This window comes from Copadichromis virginalis, linkage group LG11, assembly GCF_057382275.1.
Source record: "Copadichromis virginalis isolate Kocher_CV1m ecotype Utaka linkage group LG11, C_Virginalis_male_GT1.1, whole genome shotgun sequence".
Lineage (NCBI taxonomy): Eukaryota > Metazoa > Chordata > Actinopteri > Cichliformes > Cichlidae > Copadichromis > Copadichromis virginalis.
Genome location: NC_140628.1, coordinates 32,140,849 through 32,154,822, shown reverse-complemented (window position 1 = coordinate 32,154,822; position 13,974 = coordinate 32,140,849).

Genomic DNA, 13,974 nt, shown 5'->3' with positions numbered 1-13,974 from the left:
ACACTACTGGGCCTCATTTTGACTTGTTTTAAGACCATTACATTAAAGTTGGATCAGCCTGTAGTGTGTTCTTCCACTTTAATTTTGAGTGTGACTCCAAATCCAGACCTCCATGGGTTACTAAATTTAATTTCCATTAATAATTTTTGTGTTATTTTTTTGTCAGCACATTAAACTAAAGAACAAAGTATTTAATAAGAATATTTTATTCATTCAGATCTGGGATGTCTTATTTTTGTGTTCCCTTTATTTATTTATTTTTTTTGAGCAGTGTACACACACACACACACACACACACACACACAATTGAACAACAACCATGTTCTCAATGAACCCAAAAAACTCATTAATATCAAAGCTGAATGTTTTTGGAAGTAGTTTTTAGTTTGTTTTTAGTTTTAGCTATTTTAGGGGGATATCTGTGTGTGCAGGTGACTATTACTGTGCATAATTATTAGGCAACTTAACAAAAAACAAATATATACCCATTTCAATTATTTATTTTTACCAGTGAAACCAATATAACATCTCCACATTCACAAATATACATTTCTGACATTCAAAAACAAAACAAAAACAAATCAGCGACCAATATAGCCACCTTTCTTTGCAAGGACACTCAAAAGCCTGCCATCCATGGATTCTGTCAGTGTTTTGATCTGTTCACCATCAACATTGCGTGCGGCAGCAACCACAGCCTCCCAGACACTGTTCAGAGAGGTGTACTGTTTTCCCTCCTTGTAAATCTCACATTTGATGATGGACCACAGGTTCTCAATGGGGTTCAGATCAGGTGAACAAGGAGGCCATGTCATTAGTTTTTCTTCTTTTATACCCTTTCTTGCCAGCCACGCTGTGGAGTACTTGGACGCGTGTGATGGAGCATTGTCCTGCATGAAAATCATGTTTTTCTTGAAGGATGCAGACTTCTTCCTGTACCACTGCTTGAAGAAGGTGTCTTCCAGAAACTGGCAGTAGGACTGGGAGTTGAGCTTGACTCCATCCTCAACTCGAACAGGCCCCACAAGCTCATCTTTGATGATACCAGCCCAAACCAGTACTCCACCTCCACCTTGCTGGCGTCTGAGTCGGACTGGAGCTCTCTGCCCTTTACCAATCCAGCCACGGGCCCATCCATCTGGCCCATCAAGGCTCACTCTCATTTCATCAGTCCATAAAACCTTAGAAAAACCAGTCTTGAGATATTTCTTGGCTCAGTCTTGACGTTTCAGCTTGTGTGTCTTGTTCAGTGGTGGTCGTCTTTCAGCCTTTCTCACCTTGGCCATGTCTCTGAGTATTGCACACCTTGTGCTTTTGCGCACTCCAGTGATGTTGCAGCTCTGGAATATGGCCAAACTGGTGGCAAGTGGCATCTTGGCAGCTGCACGCTTGACTTTTCTCAGTTCATGGGCAGTTATTTGGCGCCTTGGTTTTTCCACACGCTTCTTGCGACCCTGTTGACTATTTTGAATGAAACGCTTGATTGTTCGATGATCACGCTTCAGAAGCTTTGCAATTTTGAGACTGCTGCATCCCTCTGCAAGATATCTCACTATTTTTGACTTTTCTGAGCCTGTCAAGTCCTTCTTTTGACCCATTTTGCCAAAGGAAAGGACGTTGCCTAATAATTATGCACACCTGATATAGGGTGTTGATGTCATTAGACCACACCCCTTCTCATTACAGAGATGCACATCACCTAATATGCTTAATTGGTGGTAGGCTTTCGAGCCTATACAGCTTGGAGTAAGACAACATGCATGAAGAGGATGATGTGGACAAAATACTCATTTGCCTAATAATTCTGCACTCCCTATATATAACTGTATACAACTTTCAACCAATCTGACGATTCTTTAAAAAAATAACTAAATAAAGAAATCAACACATAAGTCCACTAGATTAAGTTCAATTCCCTAATGAATCTACAAGGACACTTTCACATCAATTGATCACATCAATAACTGGCTTAAATACCAGTGGTCTTTTACTTAAATTTTAAAGAATAATACATGTCATTAGGAAATATGATTATAGAAAAAAAAAACAAATAATTATAAATTTATTAATAAATTATGAATATTATCGCTTCTATCAAACTTTCCCTGCAAGATCATTGTCACTCTTGTGGTGGTAATCACTAGTGTAGAAAGTCTGCATTTTACTTTAGTTTTTATCAATTCAGTTTTGTTTTATTTATATAGTGTCAAATCGCAACAACAGTCGCATTATGACTTTTTTTTAGTGTAAGGTTAAGGAATAGGGTTGATCTTAGTCCTAGTTACCTTCTCCATGGAGTGTACTGCTCCTGCTCCTCCTTCTAATGATGGTTGTCATACTGCATTCACATTTTCTTGTAGACTTTCAAGGGGATATTCAGTTCAATTTTATTTATTTAGTAAGTGTCGCAGTCTGGCTGAGAAGCTGACTATGTGGAGTGAGGAGGTGGACCCAAGTGCAGACACACAAAGAGACAAAACTTGACGTAATAAAACAACAGCCATTCAATAAGGCTGGCAAAAATAATACAAAGGCAAAGGGAGAAAACTAAAACCAAAACTAGTTGAATTTAGGCTAAACATATAAAACCATGGAACATAAACATTAACAAGAACATAAAAACCTGACATGAAGTCCTAGCATAAAATCAAAACCCTAGAAACATGGCATGACGTGGAAACAAGGCAGGATAACAGACAACTGGACGAGAAATGAATGGAAACACACAGACTAAATGCACAAAGGAGGTGATCAGGGGAAGTGGAAACACACGGGGAAGCAGCTGATATGAATCAACATAATGATGCTACAGAGGAAGTAAAAATAAACACAATGAACATGGAACACCAGACCTCTTCAAAATAAAACAGGAAACATAACCGGACGCAGACATGACACAAGCTTGACAACATGGAACACGCAGACATGAAACACGTGACAGACTGAGACAAGTGGACTTAACATGACGAAGTGACAAGGAACACGCGCACTATAAATACACACAGAAAAAAAAGGGAACTGGAGAGGCGACATAGACATAACCAAGCACAAACAGAATATGATGGCTGCTGAAAATCAACCATGAAAGAATTGAGACACAAGGGACACAAAATGTAAACAAGAGGAGAAGATGGGAGACAATGACATTACTGAAACACATGAAGGGTGCGGGAGACATAAACACAAGGGGAGAAGACACAAGGGGAGTCTAATAGATAATAAACTATAACTGGGCAGCCTAGACAAAATAGATGCGCTAAAAATAACTACATGAACTAAAACATAAACCATAAACATTCAAATATATTAAAACTCAAAACGCTGGGTCAAATGACACAAAGTTTTCTTTTTTTAATGTCAGCGTTTGTTGATCAGGTGCTTTGATACAGGACTCTCGCTAGCTTTTTCCCAGTAAATGTTTTAATGATGATCACAGGAAGAGTCCTGCTGTTTTGGACGCTGGAAACATGTTTGCTTTCACTCTTCCTGAGCTCACTGTCTCGGTAACAGCTTGGCCTCTTTGCTCTTCGCGGTGTGTCAACAATTTTCCTCCTGTTGCTGTTGTTTGTAGTCTGGAACCGATTCAGAGGAAATTTGAATTGATTTGTGGAGAGAGGTCGTGCTCTGAAGCAGGTAAAGCAGTGAAAAACATAACAAACTCCCAAAGATATTAGAGCTTATAAGAATTCAGAAGCTGAGGATAAGTGTTTCAAACAAGTACAATGGGGTGATTGTGTGAAAAGTTAATGTCTGGAGATACAAAAATGAAATGTTAGAGACAAAACAGTTTGGGTGAGAAGTAGGGGGCACTGCTAGGCAGCAGAAACTTGCCAGAATTAGGGGAAGGATCGATGCATATACAGAAAGGTCTAGAGGCAAACCAACTGCAGAGCGTAGCATCTTGGATAACAGCTGATCTTTTAGCACAACAATCAGTGACCAGACTATTTATTTGTTTCAATATGATTATGTCAAAAGATCAAATGCCCTGTAATAATAACTTTATTTATTTATGTAGCTCTTTTCAAAACAGTTCATGCTCTGTTCATGCCAGCCACAATGTTCTGCATAAGTTCATCCAAGGCATTGTCTGTCTCGTCTGCATACAGTGACGTATGGATAAAGTGAAACAAAAAATGAAAAAAACTTTAAAAGTAACTTATAACAACCCCAAACAGCACATTTAAGTACTTGACTTATGATGCAAAGATATTCACACATAATTACGTGATGTTCCACATTAAAACTTTCACAATTATTTTTTTCACTAGCTGGGACCACATCCTCATGGCAGATGATGTGAGCATGAATTGAGGCTGCGCTTTGGAAGCCTTGATGTATAAGCCTTCATACAATGTTGTTAGATACAACATTGAAAAGGTAAAGTTGCATGGGCAAGTTGAGGTGTCACTACCATTTCAAGGAACACATAATAACACATAGTTTAATTCATGAAAGTTGTAAACACAAATATGTAGTATAAGCACACTTAAATGCAAATGAACTGATATATCTGGCAAAAATGATCAGGAAGGCTGGCTCTGTGGTTGGCATGAAGCAGGACACTGTTGGGACAGTGGCAGAGAAAAGGACACTAAAGAAACTGCTGGACATTATGGACAATGCTGGGCATCCTCTCCACATGGCCATAAACAACCAGAGGAGTCTGTTCAGTGATAGGTTGCTTTTCCCAAAGACAAGAACCAGCAGACTTAAAAACTCCTTTGTCCCACACACCATCAAACTGTTTAACTCCTCTCTTGAGGGCATAGGGAGGGGAAACAGGACAAAGGGGGCTGGACAACTAAGCTGTAGTGCCTTTTCACTGTGCAATACTTTTTGTTAATATCCAACGGTGCAATAGACTCACAATACTTGAAATGTGCAATTCCCTTGTATTCTTATCCTATTTATTCTATTTATCCCTTTTGTATACTCTGTATTTATATATATCTCTGTATTTATATATGTGTACATATGATATATTTCTGCTCACATTCTGTAACTTCTGTCGGTGCTGTGCTATTGGAAACCGAATTTCCCGGAGGAACCCACCCGAGGGATCTAATCTAATCTAATCTAATCTAATCTAATCTAATCTAATCTAATCTCTATTGCAGTTACTCAAGACGGTGTCTAAATGAACAGAATGAACCTTTTTATCTGAAAGTGTATTGCAGTGTGATTAGAAATCAAATGAAATGACAACATGATCTGTGGTTAACAGGGTTGCCAGCATGATCCAGCAGTTCCTTCCTGTATTTACAAATGGTAGACGAAAAGTTACAATGAACAGTTTCCAGAAACTTTTCATCTTTGCCTGGAGTCCTGCAAGGGAGCAACAAATGTGAAGAGGAGGAAGCCACCACCTTCCAGTGCAAACGGTGACTCTGACTTGAGTCCATCAGAGTCAAAATCTCAAACTTCTGTGCTGCTCCATGATCTGCTACTGCTGTAAAAAAAAACAAAAAAACAACAACATTCCATTAAAGTGAATGGAAATGCTCTACTTTATGCATGTGGGTGCTAAGTTCTGTGCTTGCAGGTTGTTGAATTTGTTCTCAAGCTATTTAATTGTGCATGTGAGGTTAAATATTTTCCTTGGATTGTATTTTTTTTCCTCACATGCAAAAAAATAATAATTTGATAGTTTTCTCAATATTTGCAAACACAGTTGATCCCTACAGTTGATCCCAAAGCTTGCAGTTTCTCGGACTGTGCAATTAACATTAAGTCAAAGAAGTCCAAGAAGCTGGGAAAGAAAAGCGTCTGGACTTCTCTAAGTTTCTTGAAGACGTTTCACCTCTCATCCGAGAAGCTTCTTCAGTTCTAAGAGCACAAGATGTGAAAAAGGGGGTGGGTCACACACACACAAACACACACACATACCTTGGGGGACACTCCTGGCTTGAAAACCTAACAAAACATTTTCCAAAACTTTAAATCAGAGGATTTGGAGTTGAAAGAGATTTCCACCTTACCTCTCGCGTTCTGCCTGGCTGCCATGTTCCTCATTTGAGGGAGCAGTCCCTCATCTTTTTCCTCAGACTGACTCATAGGACAGTTGATACCTTTACAAAAAAACCAAACCCAACATGCTCCATTATTATCAGGACTTGCTCATAACAGGGTTGTTAAATAATTTAAGGAGATAATGAAGTAATGTTTAAATGACATAGTCACACAACAGCCTGTTCTTCCAGCTTCAGCAGGAGATGCAGGATTCACACATCTCGTACCAACTGACAAATGAATTTTTTTTTCCGTTATAAGACAGTTCAATAAACATGCATGAACACATGACAAAACACATACATTAACTCTTAAATATGAAAGTGCTATTACATAATCACACATTTGTGCACTGCTTTTTATTAATTGTTTTCTTCTTGAACACCTTGTATTTGTTTTGTTACGCCTATGTGCCTTCAGTAATGAATAAACTCAGTAAACTGATCATCAGGGAATACAGTGAGTGGCGTTTGATGTGCTAAGCTAGTGTGAGTGTGTGTTTCCTGGACCACAATGAGATCATACCTGGCTTTAGGACTTTTTAGGAGAATACAGGAATTAATCTGACATTCTCTTTTTCATTTCATCACTTCCACTTTCCCACACTGTAAACCTCAATGCTGTAGTCCAGTCATCTTTCTGCCCACCTTCTTCAAACCAATTACCCTCCACGCACCATACTTTAAAATCACACCGCTCATCTTTGATTTTCCCTTGCAGAAACCTATGTGCAACCCACCTCATGCAAGTCACTTCATCCAAGCCTCCATCTTATTTTCACCACCACCAGAGGGTACCAGAGGGACCTGCCTCGATTTACGAGCCAAAGAATTTCATTATGGGTAAATGTGGCTACACTGTTTATCTGTACATGACAATAAAACTTGAAACTTGATTCCTATCACCGCTGAGATTTCACTCTGTGATGAGCCATCGGAGTCTGATCAATTCTTTATTTAATTCCTTCTAATAATCTGGCTTTACTGAACTGCCAGCTGCTGGAATCAATATTATTTGCCAGTCAAAGTCGTCATTGTTGCGACTGTTTGAATACAGTTTGAATTAATACGTTTCATTCCACCATCATCTGATTAAGATAGACAACTATGACTGAGATATATATATGATTGCAAATAATCGTGATGCTCAAAAGAGGGAGGTGAAAAGAGAGCAGAATAAGTACAGTGCCAGGCCTTTGGGACTGAGCCGTTGTTACTGACTTTGCCAAGTGCAAGACCTGAAAGATGATGTTCTGATGGGTGAGTAGTTTGTGTTGTTGCTCAGTATTTCATACTCTATTTCAACATTTTATAGTTGTTAAAAGCTGAATTCGTGTAAACTTAGTCATCTAATCAATTTCGGCATCAACGAGAACGACTGGGCTTTGTATCAAAAGATATTCTGATAAAGCTTTACCCCAAAAATTCTGTTACAGCTTTACAAAAATACGTATTTATATGTTCATACGTACTAATTATGATTGGCAGCGAAGGCAGCTTGATCATTGTCACTCTTGTGGTGGTAATCACCAGCATAGACTGTTTGCATTTTAACTTTAGCTTTTATCAGTTCAATTTTGTTTTATTTATAAAAAACAAAATTGAACTGATAAATTCAATATATATTTAATGTGTATATATATATATATATATACAGTGGGGCAAAAAAGTATTTAGTCAGCCACCGATTGTGCAAGTTCCCCCACTTAAAATGATGACAGAGGTCAGTAATTTGCACCAGAGGTACACTTCAACTGTGAGAGACAGAATGTGAAAAAAAAAATCCATGAATCCACATGGTAGGATTTTTAAAGAATTTATTCGTAAATCAGGGTGGAAAATAAGTATTTGGTCAATAACAAAAATACAACTCAATACTTTGTAACATAACCTTTGTTGGCAATAACAGAGGTCAAACATTTACTATAGGTCTTTACCAGGTTTGCACACACAGTAGCTGGTATTTTGGCCCATTCCTCCATGCAGATCTTCTCGAGAGCAGTGATGTTTTGGGGCTGTCGCCGAGCAACACGGACTTTAAACTCCCGCCACAGATTTTCTATGGGGTTGAGGTCTGGAGACTGGCTAGGCCACTCCAGGACTTTCAAATGCTTCTTACGGAGCCACTCCTTTGTTGCCCGGGCGGTGTGTTTTGGATCATTGTCATGTTGGAAGACCCAGCCTCGTTTCATCTTCAAAGTTCTCACTGATGGAAGGAGGTCTTGGCTCAAAATCTCACGATACATGGCCCCATTCATTCTGTCCTTAACTCGGATCAGTCGTCCTGTCCCCTTGGCAGAAAAACAGCCCCATAGCATGATGTTTCCACCCCCATGCTTCACAGTAGGTATGGTGTTCTTGGGATGCAACTCAGTATTCTTCTTCCTCCAAACACGACGAGTTGAGTTTATACCAAAAAGTTCTACTTTGGTTTCATCTGACCACATGACATTCTCCCAATCCTCTGCTGTATCATCCATGTGCTCTCTGGCAAACTTCAGACGGGCCTGGACATGCACTGGCTTCAGCAGCGGAACACGTCTGGCACTGCGGGATTTGATTCCCTGCCGTTGTAGTGTGTTATTGATGGTGACCTTTGTTACTTTGGTCCCAGCTCTCTGCAGGTCATTCACCAGGTCCCCCCGTGTGGTTCTGGGATCTTTGCTCACCGTTCTCATGATCATTTTGACCCCACGGGATGAGATCTAGCGTGGAGCCCCAGATCGAGGGAGATTATCAGTGGTCTTGTATGTCTTCCATTTTCTGATGATTGCTCCCACAGTTGATTTTTTCACACCAAGCTGCTTGCCTATTGTAGATTCACTCTTCCCAGTCTGGTGCAGGTCTACAATACTTTTCCTGGTGTCCTTCGAAAGCTCTTTGGTCTTGGCCATGGCAGAGTTTGGAGTCTGACTGTTTGAGGCTGTGGACAGGTGTCTTTTATACAGATATTGAGTTCAAACAGGTGCCATCCATACAGGTAACGAGTGGGGGACAGAAAAGCTTCTTACAGAAGACGTTACAGGTCTGTGAGAGCCAGAGATTTTCCTTGTTTGAGGTGACCAAATACTTATTTTCCACCCTAATTTACGAATAAATTCTTTACAAATCCTACCATGTGAATTCATGGATTTTTTTTTCACATTCTGTCTCTCACAGTTGAAGTGTATCTCTGGTGCAAATTACTGACCTCTGTCATCATTTTAAGTGGGGGAACTTGCACAATCGGTGGCTGACTAAATACTTTTTTGCCCCACTGTATATATATATACAGAGGATCGCAAGTTCGATTCCTGCCTGGGGCGTCTGTATCCAGTAAGGGTCCTAAGGCTAGACCCCCTATGCTAAGCAAGCCTACCGCAGACATGAGCGAGACAGATAAATATGAAGGCATGCCGGCTCGGACGTCGCCCGGATCAACAAGGTCCGCGTCAGGTGTTGAGGAACCAGGGCACCCTGACGAAAAGTGGGCTACTGGAACAAGAAGGCATCGGTGGGCAAGAGACGAAAACAGGGCGTTGTTGGAATGCTACTACGCAAGTAACCCCGGCGGAAGGGGCTACATGAATAGGATGAGGGACCTATGGATTCTTCGATACCCAACATCCACAATGACGGCGAAACAACTAGTAGCTCAATGTTCCAACATTCAAAAGAAGGGACTGCTCTCACAGCTAGAGATTGACGAGGTACAACACAAATGCTACGGCAAGGAGGAGTCAGGACACCAGGTCAGGGGGGAGATATCATCACCCCCACCCGAGATTGGGTACACAGCCCCAAGTGCGATAGGAGAAGGATCGTTGAGTGCGAAAGGAACTGACCTGAAAAATAGGATCATGGCCAAGCTTGAAACCTTGATCCCCCGTAGCCGGTTACCAAGATTACATGAAGTACGTACGTGAAGAAGGTCTGCTAGATGATGTTAATGCAGCACTACGGGCAATACCTACAACCACGATTACCGACACTAACAAGCTGATCTACAATACGGCAGCAGTGATCAGTGAGATGCTTGGCTACAAGTTGAACAGCCACAAGGTGCAGTACCCCCCATGGAGAAGGAGGCTAGAGGGCAAGATCAAAGTAGCACGGAGGGAGGTTAGCCAACTAACGGAGTTGCAGAAAGGTGCGACAAATGAGGTGCCTAAGAAATACAGCAAGCTGTCCATACCTGAGGCCTTGGAAACTGCCAAGCAAAGACTCACAGCCTTGGCCAGCCGCTTGAGGAGGTACACCAGAGAGATAGAAGGCAGGAGAATAAACCAGCTGTTCTCCACAGAACCAGCAAAGGTGTACTCTCAGTGGCAAGGGAACAATAAGAGAACAGCACCACCAAGGCTGGAGATGGAGCAATACTGGAAGAGCATATGGGAGAAGGACGCAACCCATAACGGCAATGCTCAGTGGCTAGGGGATCTGAGGGCAGACCACAGCGACCTCCCTGAACAGGATCCAGTAACCATCACAGTGGCAGATATCCAAGAAAGAGTCTCCAGTATGAAGAGTTGGACAGCACCAGGGCCCGACATGGTTCACGCCTACTGGCTGAAGAAGCTGACTGCACTCCACGAGCGTCTGGCAGCACAAATGAACCAGCTGCTAGTTAATGAGAGACACCCGGAATGGCTAACCGAAGGCCGGACGGTCCTGATCCCCAAGGACCCCAAGAAGGGACCGGTCCCCTCCAACTACCGACCAATAACCTGCCTCAGTACTACATGGAAGCTCCTGTCAGGCATCATATCGGCTAAGATGAACAGGCACATGGGTCAATACATGAGCGGGACACAGAAAGGAATTGGCAAGAATACCAGAGGCGCAAAACACCAGCTACTGGTAGACAGAACAATCAGCCGAGACTGCAAGACCAGACTGACCAACCTGTGCACTGCCTGGATTGATTACAAGAAGGCCTATGACTCAATGCCCCACAGCTGGATACTGGAATGCCTAGAATTGTACAAGATCAATGGGACCCTAAGAGCCTTCATCAGGAACTCAATGGGGATGTGGCGTACAACACTAGAGGCCAACTCCAAGCCCATAGCACAAGTCACCATCAAGTGCGGGATCTACCAAGGAGATGCTCTGTCCCCACTGCTGTTCTGCATAGGCCTGAACCCCCTCAGTGAGATCATTAACAAGACTGGCTATGGATACCGACTACGGAACGGAGCAGTTGTCAGCCACCTCCTGTACATGGATGACATCAAGCTGTATGCCAAGAGTGAACGAGACATCGATTCACTGATCCACACTACCAGGCTATACAGCAATGACATTGGAATGTCGTTCGGACTGGAGAAGTGTAGTCGGATGGTAACAAAGAGAGGGAAGGTAGTCAGAACTGAGGGGATTGAACTACCAGAAGGCAACATTGCAGACATAGAGGACAGTTACAAGTACCTGGGGATCCCGCAGGCAAATGGGAACCATGAAGAGGCCGCTAGAAAGGCTGCAACCACCAAGTACCTGCAGAGGGTCAGGCAAGTCCTGAGGAGTCAGCTGAATGGTAAGAACAAGATCCGGGCCATCAACACGTACGCCCTGCCCGTGATCAGGTACCCTGCTGGGGTAATAGGCTGGCCAAAGGAGGAGATAGAAGCCACTGACATAAAGACAAGAAAGCTCCTTACCATGCATGGAGGGTTTCACCCCAAGTCCAGCACCCTGAGGCTGTACGCTAAGCGGAAGGAAGGGGGCCGGGGACTGGTGAGTGTCAGCACCACAGTCCAGGATGAGACAACGAACATCCAAGAATACATTGGGAAGATGGCCCCAACTGACAGAGTGCTCAGTGAATACCTCAGGCAGCAGAAACCCAAGAAAGAGGAGGGAGACGAGGAACCATCATGGAAGGACAGGCCCCTGCACGGTATGTACCACCGGCAGATAGAGGAGGTGGCTGATATCCAGAAATCCTACCAGTGGCTGGACAAAGCTGGACTGAAAGACAGCACAGAGGCACTAATCATGGCAGCACAAGAACAAGTTCTGAGCACAAGATCCATAGAGGCTGGGGTCTATCACACCAGGCAAGACCTCAGGTGTAGGCTGTGTAAAGATGCCCCAGAGACAATCCAGCACATAACAGCAGGGTGCAAGATGCTAGCAGGCAAGGCATACATGGAACGCCATAACCAAGTGGCCGGCATAGTGTACAGGAACATCTGTGCCGAGTATAACCTGAAAGTCCCGAGGTCAAAATGGGAGATGCCCCCAAGGGTGGTGGAGAATGACCGAGCTAAGATCCTGTGGGACTTCCAGATACAGACAGACAAAATGGTGGTGGCTAACCAACCGGACATAGTGGTGGTAGACAAACAGAAGAAGACGGCCGTAGTGATTGATGTAGCGGTTCCGAATGACAGCAATATCAGGAAGAAGGAACACGAGAAGCTGGAGAAATACCAAGGGCTCAGAGAAGAGCTCGAGAGGATGTGGAGGGTGAAGGTAACGGTGGTCCCCGTGGTAATCGGAGCACTAGGTGCGGTGACTCCCAAGCTAGGCGAGTGGCTCCAGCAGATCCCGGGAACAACATCGGAGATCTCTGTCCAGAAGAGCGCAGTCCTGGGAACAGCTAAGATACTGCGCAGGACCCTCAAGCTCCCAGGCCTCTGGTAGAGGACCCGAGCTTGAAGGATAAACCGCCCGCAGGGGCGTGCTGGGTGTAAAAGTATATATATATATATATATATATATATATATATATACACACACACACACATATGTGTGGGCAGATTATGATACAGCTGACAGTTTTGGAGATAGTAATTGTCATTAATGAGAACGATTTATGTGTAAAGAATAAAAATTTAAAACAAGTGCTTATAAACTGTTAACACACGACCTATTGAACCTGCCAGATTGTTTCATGTTGTAACCTTTTAAACTTACAGAGTTCTGCAAGAAAGTGAAACTGAAATCGCGACCGCATTTGCCAGTTCCTGTCATCTCACCACAAAGACATGTTCTGCAAGAACAGAATATGCTGAAGAAGTCACGTACTGCTTGAAAAAGATACTGTATAACCAGTCAAGTGTTTGCCTTATATGGGATTATTTTGAAGCTTCTGGAAACGTATGTGACCCCCTCTGCTTATTCTTTATTCTTAATTCTTTAATGTTACAAAAATGAGGAATTGTATCCTGGTTGCTTTGACATTTCACCTTCTGGTGGTCACAGTAGTAGAGATTAACGGTGATGTTACTTCTTACTTTTTTTATTTCTGTTTTGTATAATCTGAATTATATGTCACATAGAAACCATATTTATTTGTGTAAGACTGCCAGTGTAACATGTAAAATGCTTTTTTTTTTAAAGACTGGCAGAAAACTTCTGATGGAACAAAAAAAAGTAATACTTTTGCAAGCTGCATGAGTAGAAAGTATTCACAGTTTTACTTTTATAAACTTCACTGTGTTTAGATTTCATTCAAAACAATTCCCTTCAGTGTGCATTCAGTGTCCCTTAAGGATGCTGTAAATCCACAATTTTAAAAATTAAGAGTAGCATCATCTGTTGAGTTGCGTTTGGCAGTAGGGATAATGGTGACATCTGACCTTGGATAAAAATGCAAATGTCTAAATACTTTTAGAAGTTACTGTTTACATTTGAGAAGTCTTCATACTATGATTGAGTAAGTATGAAGAAAGTACCAGATCTGGACACCTGCCATTTTATCAGTGATATTCCACAAAAGCTTTGTGGTACATCCTGACCCCTAATCTTTCAGTTTACTGTACTGGAATAACAACAAATAAATGTAAACCTAACCAATGCTATTGTTGCAGTGCTGTTGTTATTGTATTTTACTGGATGTATAAAAAATGTATTATTATTAAGCATTTTAAAACATTCATTCAAGTCTTTTATTATTTGTAGAGAAAATATTGCTGTTTTTTCTTGTTATGCAGTCAGTATCTGGTGGTAAAACCATTTTTTCTATTTTCAGTACACA